This window comes from Limulus polyphemus, unplaced genomic scaffold (assembly GCF_000517525.1).
Source record: "Limulus polyphemus unplaced genomic scaffold, Limulus_polyphemus-2.1.2 Scaffold2637, whole genome shotgun sequence".
In the NCBI taxonomy this organism is placed as follows: Eukaryota; Metazoa; Arthropoda; class Merostomata; order Xiphosura; family Limulidae; genus Limulus; species Limulus polyphemus.
The window spans coordinates 122,843-134,125 of record NW_013668247.1 but is presented as its reverse complement, the minus strand read 5'-3'; the positions used below and the strand labels follow the sequence as shown (position 1 = coordinate 134,125).

Genomic DNA, 11,283 nt, shown 5'->3' with positions numbered 1-11,283 from the left:
GCTTGAAGAGTAGCGTAACACTAAACTGAAAGTATATAGCTTAAAGAGTAGTATAACACTAAACTGAAACTATATAGCTTGAAGAGTAGATAACACTAAACTGAAACTATATAGCTTGAAGAGTAGATAACACTAAACTGAAAGTATATAGCCAGAAGAGTAGTGTAACACTAAACTGAAAGTATATAGCCAGAAGAGTAGTGTAACACTAAATTGAAGGTATATAGCTTGATAAATAGTGTAACACTAAATTGAAAGTATATAACCTGAAGAATAGTCATAAAGTCATAAATATGTGAAGCGGAAAAGTTTCAAGAAATGATTGTATCAGAAGATGTTTATCATCTACAAAACCCAACAACAACAGACAAATACATAATTTATTACTTTTAGACTTCCTAGAATTTTCTCTTATTTTGTTTTAATTAATAATTTCGTTTCCACACACACATATTATCTGAAATCAAGAAGTGATTAAATGACACAGATATTGTAAATAGAAAAAGAATTTTCTTCAATTATTAAACTCATTTTCAAAAATACATTTGGTCTATTTTTATGTGTTCTTCCTTTACCTCTAGAAAATGTGATGGAGTTATTGCTTCTTCTTTCTCCTCATGATCTACCTTAGAACATTAAACCTTTATTAGCTTTGATTGCCTTTGGTGGATGATTGAAATTACAGACACATTCCTTTTAGGCGAAGGCAAAAAAGTACCCAAAGAATATCATGTATCTAACGTTGGTGAGAGACGACACGCCTACATTGTTGATATTATCCGAACACAACAGTTAAAATAGTGATAAAAAAACAAATATCCAATCAGAGGTTTTTATAAAATTTCGCACAAAGCTACGCGAAGGCTATGTGCGTTAGCCGTCCCTAATTTAGTAGTGTAAGACTAGAGGGAAGGCAGCTAATCATCACCACCCACCGCCAACTCTTAGGCTACTCTTTTACCAATAAATAGTTGGGATTGACCGTCACGTTATAACGCCTCCACGGCTAAAAGGGCGAGCATTGTGCGAGACATAGGAAATTGTAATAAATCATTATGTGTTTTGGTTCACTTGCAAATCGAAGAGAATTTAAAATAAATTTATGGGTTAAGATTTTTTTGTTAGAAAAATATTATAAAATCATTGCAGAAACTGAACTTCAACTGTTGTGGTCAAAGTAAAGTTTTTGTTGTATTTTTTTCCTGATTCAAAAATCACAGTCAAAATAAGAGTTTAATTATGTAAAACTACAATTTTTAAATTTTGGAAAATTTACAAAAACGTTTTGTTGGTTTTTGTGATCGCTGCAGTTTGTAGTTAACCCTGACAAATTTAGTTTTAGTTTTAGACCCGTTGAGTAAGCTCAAAATGTTTAACGCATGTTTTAAGTTTCATAGTTTATTTTACTCTCAAGACTCATTGTTTAGACTAGAATTTTATCATACTCTCCCGAATTCAACGTTAGCTCCAATCACTCCTGTAAAATTTTCACCTATAAAAGATATGTTACATTTCAACATATTTCGTGAAACACTTGACTGATGCTGAATTTTGTCTGGAATGTTCTGTTTCATAGATGCTATGAGCCACCTGGTATTAGACACTACATATTCCTCCGCACAAGAATGACTGCGATGGTTTTATTGTCTTGAAATATTTACATGTCCTAGGCTGAATCCAAAAATATCCATTTTTCTCCATCACGTACAGATGTTTCACAAAACGTCATATGTACTTTTACATAAGTGAATCATTTTCATTGAAATCGGGTCACATTTTGTTATGCTTAAAATGTTGACAACCACTGGCTATAGATTTCTCTAGATCAATCGCGACGTAAGAGTCTTATCGATCATTCTAGAACCCAAACATAACAAAAATAATATTAAAAAAATGTTTAATTTGGTAAACGAAATAATGAATTTTTTTATCTTCCAGACTTGTAAAAAATCCTTACGTGATAGAATAAAATGAATATTATTTTCGAACTCTGCGTAGCTGAGTTATGGAAAATTCGTTATTAAAACGAAAACAACTTTTATGAAGTTTAAATTCGCAGGCCTCTCATTTTTATATATTAGATTCGTAAACCTAAAACTTTTTGTCTTCTAATTATAGATTTATATTACGTTTAATCTTAACCTGTGAATAAACTCTGTCTAATCTTAACTATCTTCTCTGTTAGGTATTGCGACTGCTGTCCTAAACACGGTAACACTATTACAACTGAGTTCTATACCACATGAAACTTCAAGATTTATATTACGTTTAATCTCAACCTGTGAATAAACTCTGTCTAATCTTAACTATCTTCTCTGTTAGGTATTGCGACTGCTGTCCTAAATACGGTAACACTATTACAACTGAGTTCTATACCACATGAAACTTCAAGATTTTAGGAGTGGTTAGTATATTTAACATTATTACTAATTAAAGTACCACCAAAGTGATTGTATTTGAGAAAGTTTTTAATAGGATTTATTTCATCATGAAAGTTAGAATATAACCGTTTACAATCTTGTAAACATGATTAATAAATATTTTAACGAAAGCTACCTTGAAGAGCTTAGGAACGAAACAACTAAAATGTGCATAACCTCTTACATAAGTCAGATTACGACGAACACATGCATCAAAAGTACTTTGTCTATTGTAAACAAGAGTATTTAAGAATAACAACTTGTTCATATTCAACAGTAAATTTTATGTTTGGATGCTTACTATTCAAACAATGCAAAGGAATTTCAACATGCTTTATGATTGAAAACACGTGTCATCAACATACATTCTATAATAAAATGGCTTAAGCTCTATGAACTTGTTAAAAAAATAACCATAGGAGATGGAGTCTTAGATCCCATACTAAAACCGTAAACCTGGTAATAAATGTTTCCAATAAACATGAAATGAGATCTTTTAGCTGCACTATACATCGATTTGGAAAATAAAACATTGAAAAAGAAAATTCACTGTACTCGAGAAATAAAACATAAACACGACAGTTCTGAATATAAATCAATGGTCTTTTGTAGCAGAATCGTAGCATAAAGTGATTCCAGATGAAAGTTGGCCATATACACATTTTTGATTAAATTTCATATTGAAAAACCTCCAAACTAACTTTAACAATGAATTCAATCTTCTTATATTCATTAAGAAGATTGCCGAAAAGAAATAAAGAAACAACTAGTTTATTATTGCAAGTGCTTATGTTTGAAACTATTGGTCTTAAAGGAATGTTCTGTTTATGAATTTTCGTAAACGGTTAACGAAGGAGATAATTATTACTGAGAACGTGTATAAAGGGACTATATTAGGTGATATTCATGCTGGAATATTATATTGCGATAAATATTGTTGCAATTTTGTTTTCCTTGTAGACATTGGATCTTCATTCAGCCTCAGCTCAGAAACTGTGTACTATATTTTAATATATCATCGAGTTTATTGGCGTATTATTTTGTAGTCTTGTTTCCTTTATCTGCTTTTGTTTAACCAGGTCAGTACGTTTTTCGAAGGTGAACAAGAGATTCGTGTTTTTCTTTGAATATATATATCTATTGTATAATTTATTTCCAGAATTACAATAGTAAAAACAAAGATGACAAGATTAGACTACTAGCATAGATTCTCACGGTATCAAGGTATAATTGGAACAAGCTTCGTGTGCCAATGTTCTTTTATCCACTTCATGAAGTTCATAATTACAATAATTAGAAATGATATCGCGAGGTTTGTAAACAAATTATTTACATGCTGTATAGTCGGGCCCGGCATGGCCAGGTGGTTAGGGCGCTCGACTCGCAATCTGCGGATCGCGGGTTCGAATTCCCGTCACACCAAGCATGCTCGCCCTTTCAGCCGTGGGGGCGTTATAATGTGATGGTCAATCCCAATATTCGTTGGCAGAGTAGCCCAAACGTTGGCGGTGGGTGGTGATGACTAGCTGCCTTCCCTCTAGTCTTACACTGCTAAATTAGGGACGGCTAGCTTTGCGCCAAATTTAAAAAACAAACAGAACGAAGTCGACTTAATTTATGTAATTGGTTAACTCTACATTGAATTAACACCTTATTGCATTTCTTTTCAATTAATTTTCTTAAATAGATAAAACGCAATTTAGAAACAGAATAATCTAAGGTTGACAAATATCATTTTAATTGTATATTGAAAAACGTAAGTAACTTATATTTGTCATTAATTTGATCTCTCAAAAATCAAACTTGTGTTTTTATATGATTTAGAATTTTATGCTATGAGACCTCAAAAGTAAAAAAGTAAACCATGGAATAACTTGAAAAACTCTGATTTAACAATTTTAAATGAAAGAAATTTTTAGGAATATGCAAGAAGTTTTTCAACAATTCTAAAACTCAGTGCAGTTTGATATCTATAACTACTACTTAATATCTGAATAAGTTAAAAATTTTAGGAAAACCTAAGGCGGAAAATAAGAATTGTAAAATAAAAATTACTAAAAACATTTAATGCTATTTAATTTCAACCCAATTAACATCATACACAAAAGGTAAGCCAAATGATATTCATCTGGTCTGCTAATAAAATAAGTTAGAATTAAACACGGCAAATTCAACAGTTTCATGTTCTTTTAAAGTATATTCATTATATTTATATTAATTCAATATTCTGTTTCGTTTATGTAACTCTGTATTAATTGAATAAATACATAATAATTCAAACTAAATGCATTATACCACATTCCAATGTTAACTACATTTATATCGTAAAATTAAAACCTCACTCTATAAACAAACAAAACATTTTTATACTACACCACAAATAAACATTAAAACATACATAAAGTAACATACACTAAAATGAAAATTACAACCTACCTTCTATACAAATAAACACAATAAAACCTTCAACTCTTAAATTCAAATTAAGTTATGAAAAATAAAAATCTAAATTAAAATTAATTTTACTCCAACATAAACACAAAAATTAGAACCTTTTATTTTATAACCCGTTAAAAGCTATATCTGAAAGTGTAAAACTTTCAATGCAACTAGAGTCATTGTCAAGCGGTTAATCTATGATTTAAAAAATTAAATACATTAAAAATATGTTTGCTTTATAACTTACAATTTAAACAGAGAGCGGTACTGTCAAATGTTGCTGATTAATTCTAAACTTCAGACTAATAATTATCAAACTTTTCCAATTATGCTGAGGAGCAATTACGAATTCGCGAGAGTTTGCTGATTACTATTCTTAAGGTTAGAATTAATGAAAAAAATTCGGTAGTACCACTCTTTTTTTATTGTAAGTTATAAAATGAATAGGTTTTTTTGAAGTATTTGATTTTTTTCAAAAACGTCCTCTAGGTTTTTTTGTTGTTGGATTAAAATATTTAAAAATAACCTTCTGAACAATTTTCAGCTTTCATAGTTGTGAGAAGTAAAAACGTAGGTATACGTTTTGTTTTTCTCTCTTTATTTCGATTCGCTATTTTCCCCTCTTAACATTATATTTTGTTCATTTATATAATTACGCCTACTGCTTCAACAATTTTTTAAAAACAAAACTACAACGTATGGATTATTATCTGACAATTTTAAATATTTTTATAGGCTGGGTATCAGTTTTATTTGTTTGTGTTCATGTTTGCAACAAAGTTACAAATACTATGTAATTAAACTATAAATGTGTTATTGTTTTATTTTATCTTTAATTACTTGTATTTTTTTATTATATTCCTGGCTAAATTTGCTTTTGACGTCTTTATTGTAGGAAGAATGACGTTTAAAGTGAAATCATAAGTATATATACAAAGACAGCATATAATAGTTCATAAAAAGCCCTCTGGTGGCTCAGCAGTAAGTCTGATGGCTTATAATGCTAAAATTAGGGCTTCAATACCTACAGTGGACAGAAAACAGGAAGCTCACTGTGTTGCTTTGAGCTTAACAACAAACAAACAAGTACATGAAATATGTGTAAAGTATATTTAGTGTTAAGATTAATGCCATCTGTACTCTCTATAAGTCTTAATATGTATGCAGTGAGTGCAGTAAAATTCTGTATTATAAACACGAGACAGTTTTAATACATGCATAAACGTTTTTTTTTTGTTTTTTTAATGAACAGTGGAAAGCCCTAATCCCGTCAAGGTTTATCTGGATATGACTGAGTTTAGACGACTAAAAACAGTTTGGGAAAATACACGTGCACTCCACTTCAACGAATGTAAAGGAAAGGCTGATGTAAATATACTTTAGTAGACATTTTATACAACAACATATTAAAAGCTTGTCAAATTTTTTAAAAAAGGTATAACGTTAAGTCGAAGGATAAAATTGAAAGTTTATTTACTGATAGTATTAAGTACGGTAAAGCTTAGCCTTAACTAAAGTAAAGCAAAAATGTATACAAGTTACAGTGGTAATTTATCTCAATATCGAATATAGGCCGTACTTAATAAAGACTAAACTAATGTTAGGCCTAAGACAATTAGACTTATAGATTTAGATGTCTGCGATTATAATTATTTTGTATTATTTAGAAATCCTGTAGTTAAAAAAATGCTGTTGCATTAAAGATATTAATTTGACTCCATATATTTTGCGGGGTCTCTGCTAGTATTCATGTAATATTTAGACTTTTACATCAACCTTTTCCGAACGTTTTCGTGTATTTTACCCGAAGATGATTAATTTAAGATATCTAAAACAGTTTGTGACGCAATATTCATGTAATATTTAGACTTTTACGTTAACCTTTATAGAAGGTTTTTATGTATACGTAACCGCTTTCAACTGTAGTTCTTTTTTTCCATTAAACTCATGCGTGTAGTCTAAAGATGGTCTTAAAGCAAACATCGATGTATCTACTTTAAACTACTAAGTGCATATCTGACAAAGTGCTATCAAATAGAAAAATAAAGATAAGTGTATTTACTGAACTTTTTCTTTCTGTACCTTTCAAGGTGTACTTCATATTCAGTATACTACTGCACTGTCAAAAGTAGCAAAGCGAAATACTCCACACAAGTTTTTATCGGTTGTACATAGTAAAACTCTTGATTATTTTATTATTGTATTTCACCTGATGATACCAGGTGAAATATAATAGGAACCTTATGAATAAAATAAACAAATGTTTTTTTTATGTACAAAAGTTATAAGCTTGTGTGAATTTTAAAAATCATAGTTCTTTCTAACATATAAAACAAAACAAAAACCGTGTTATTAACACTGTTGACAGAAATATCACTTTTATATCTGAAACAATATTATTGTTTCATGTGTTACGAGTCCAATTTCATTGTTAACTAAAATGCGAAACTAGGAGCATGATCGATAAGGAACGCGAAACTCAAAAGTGTTTCCGTGTATGGCATTTTACGTAAAATTAAAATAAATTACTGGTCTTTTCTTCTGCCATCAAGGCTACCAGGATAGGGATATGTCTGTGAATTATTTGTGTTTTTAAGGTTTAACGTCGAACTGTTGACTTTTGTTCTTTGTCTCGAGAGCAAAATATTATGTGCATGAAAAAAATTAATACTTTCTAAAGTAGACTTCTAGAATCATAGTTACCAGGAGGATACAAGACAGCTTACAAATATTTTTCATGAAAGGCAATTTATTCAATCGTTAGGAGAATTAAACTAAAGTTCAGAGAAAAGAATACTGGCGACTTCTTCCATCTAGTTGAGTATTTTGAGAACTGCGTTTTGTGGTATGAAAGCAATTTCATTTTATTAACTTTTGGTTTTCCTTTAACTTTAAAAATATTTTTTCTCGGGTCTTATTCTAGAAGTAGTGTCATATAACTTTGTGAATGTGACTAGTTTATGTTATTAAACTACATCGGTAACTTTAATACTCCTCCTAGCAGCACACGACGCGAGGTTATTAGTTTAGACCACATTAAAGCATTAGAAAAACCTGTAGGCGTAGCTTAGTGGTTAGTGTGTCGAAGGGTCCGAGGTTCGAGACATGATGCCTAAACACGTCCTGCACTTTCAGCTGTGGGTGCGTTATAAAAGTGATAGTTGATTTCGTTATTCGGCTCAGGTAAAGCCGGAAAAGGCCCTTGTTACGGCGGGCGCTGCTGGTCCGTTGCCTTCCCTCTTGCTATTATCTCAAAATGACGGACGGCTATTCTGTTTTACCAACGTGTTGAAAATCGCAATTGAAATCCCTACAAGTACAGCTTTATACGTGTACATAACATGCCTGTTTGGCAGGGATTAGCAGTCGATTATCAGGTAATCGAAAATACCTGATATATAGGTAATGTGATATTAGCTAGATAATAGATAACATCAGATTTACACAAACACTGATATCAATAGTTGTTATAATCCTACTACTTTATGGGTTACAACCCCCCAGTTTAAATGTGCTATGCACAGAGAGGGTCAGGTTACGGTAAAGATGAAATGAAAGTATGCTGCCAGACGAAATGAACCGCAAAACGTATTCCAGCCTATCAAGATCTGATATGGTAAGAAGTGATGTCTACAAGTTAGTTGTTAGTATTATTACATTACAGGTTTTCACGTTGTAATATCCTGTAACTAATCCATTATAAACCAAAGTCATCCGTTACTCAAATAATACTGATCGTAGATTTACCGTGATCAGAAACTTCACTTACATTGTGTTTGTAAGAAACCTCATGATTAACATCATGCACACAGATAAACTAAACCATCACTAATGAAGTGCAAAGTGTGTGGTGTCATAATATTATTTTAGGCTGTATAAGTTATTATAAAATTTTAGAACTATAATTATTTTGTTCAGTGCTCTTTGTTTATCTTTATAACAGCTACTGGTGATTGTTCACAATAAAAACAACCTCGATGAACCATTAAATGTATAATTATATATATGTTCGTTAGTTCCTCATATATGTTTTTTTAATAATTTAATTGTTAGAAAATTTACTTGATCATGTTATATCAAGCATATTTTACATCTTCTGAAAACTGTAGAAAAAGAAAAAAAGCAGAAATCAGGAAGTTTATAATGGAAACAAAAGAAGTTTCTATTACACGTATTTACGGTGTGATGAATTGAAAAAGTGGTGTTCTTACGATATTTGTTTCCCAGCTGTCCGCACTTGTAGGGGTTGATCCAAAGATTAATTATTTCTTTTATTGGTAGCTGAAATCACAACTTCTGTTTCTAGTGGTCAAAATACCACCACACACTACCATACACGTTATTTAGGCTAATGTCGCCCACACTTATTGTGTGGGTGTTGAATTTCAGCTTAGCTGCTGGAGGGCGCCACCATTTATGAACGGTAGCGCCCTGGATGGGAGTATAAGAAGACCTGATGCCCGCAGTTATTGCTTAGAGAACTTTCAGTTTAACTTGAAACACTGACCAGCACGCTTGTTTCAAAGGCACCGACATCCCTGCGTGAAGTATAAGGCAGCGCATCACGTTATACAAGTAAGTAATCATAATTTCACATTTATTCCTTATCTGTACTCTTAAAAAACCCACACGAGTTAGCAATATTTTGTAAGATCCACTTTATATTCTTTTTTTTATTGCTAAATTGAGTTTGAATTTACTTATAAATGAAATACTGTTTCAAGATTATCCAAACATGTCTTAGATAAGTCATAAGTCTATTTGCAGAAGTAATTTAATTATGATTTAAAAATCTCAAGCTGATAATGACGACTTTAGTCAATAAACTAAAACAGTTCTTCAAATGAATTACGATGGTCAAGTGCCACAGAAGTGAAAGTCATTGACTGTGAACCTATTTAGCATATATATACACATATACTGTATGTGTGTGTGTGTGTTACCATGGGGGTCCATAGAACTTTCTCCCAGGGGGAGAGGGCAAAGTCTAAAGAAACATCATATATATACATATATACTGAATGAATAAAGAAAGATATATGCTTCTTGCTGATGCCCATGTACGTTACTAAAATCCTAAAACAATTATTATAATTCCTCCCCAAAAAAGCTGATTTAGATTGCAAACATGTATCATCTGATTAGAAAAATAAATGAACTCGATGTAATATTCATACGAAAAAAAAAGACTGAATATAAGCAATCTAGATAGATACATACATACTTAAGAACATATTGATAGATAATATATATAACTAGATAGAAAAGAATTGAACGAAAGGTGTAATGGAAAAATGTTAATATTAGTTAATTCTTTGTATACTTTTCCTGTTTCACCTAGGATATATTAGAACAACTATATTATTTTAGATCGAATAAAAATGCTGCTTCCCTAAAATTAGACTTCTTAGAGCTTACATGTTTTCTTAAGTACAGACTGAATATAACTAATCAATATACAAAAACTACACTAAAAATCCAGATGAAAAAGTAATTGATATCCAACTTTTTGGCTTTCGAATTTCTTAAGGATTAGATGTTTATTGCTGTCGTTTCTATATATGACTTAAATTGTGCGTTTTTCAGAATTTGTTATGTATCCTGAAGAATTTAGAATTTGCGACGATGAAAGTTAGAAAAAAACTTGTACTTCAGAAAAGATTTAACATCATATTTAGAAATAAAAAATATGTTATAAAGAATAATATTGTTTTAATTCCTATGATAATTATGAATTTTTCTTAGTTATGCTATTTTTTCAGATTTGAAGATTTTTTTATATATCTTGTAATTCTTATTTTTGATTTTTGTCGCGCTTTTCTTTCAAAAATTCCCTAAAATATATTCCAGTTAGCATCTCTCTTGGTTGTTTGTCCTCTCCGTGAATTTTCGCTTTTATTCTTTCATTTCACCTTTCCATTACTTCTGGAGACTATTCTATTCATCGATAAACTCACCGCTAATGGGTTCTAGCTTTGATGGGATCAGTTTTTATAACTTCATTGTAGATAATGCTTGCACACGCTGCCTGAAGAAGGTATATATATTTATACTACTTTGCAAAACTACTGCGCAAGTTTTTCTGTACAACAATCATAACTACTGTTGCTACGTTACATAAAAAGAAAGACGCTATAATCATTTCACTTCAACGTGCTGCTGTTGCTATGTTACAAAAAAAAGAAGACTTTTAACCATCTTACTTCTACATACCACTATTTCTATGTAACTTTACAATAAAGAAATTATCACTTCTTACCTCAACGTATCGCTGTTACTATGTTACATCACAATAAAGAAATGATATCTATCTTACTTCAAAGTATCGTTGTTACTATGTGATGTCACAATAAAGAAATTATCACTTCTTACCTCAAAGTATCGTTGTTACTATGTGATGTCACAATGAAGAAATTATCACTTC

The 11,283-nt window shown here is 30.9% G+C and overlaps 1 long non-coding RNA gene across 1 annotated transcript in view; it reads left to right on the top strand.

The window, feature by feature from the left end:
• The first annotated feature begins 9,340 nt into the window (after window positions 1-9,340).
• Window positions 9,341-11,283, top strand: part of LOC111087789 — a 22,210-nt gene continuing 20,267 nt past the window's right edge. Inside the window, exon 1 of the long non-coding RNA XR_002612433.1 lies at window positions 9,341-9,434. This is a non-coding gene — a long non-coding RNA (uncharacterized LOC111087789). The remainder of the gene's footprint in view (window positions 9,435-11,283) is intronic.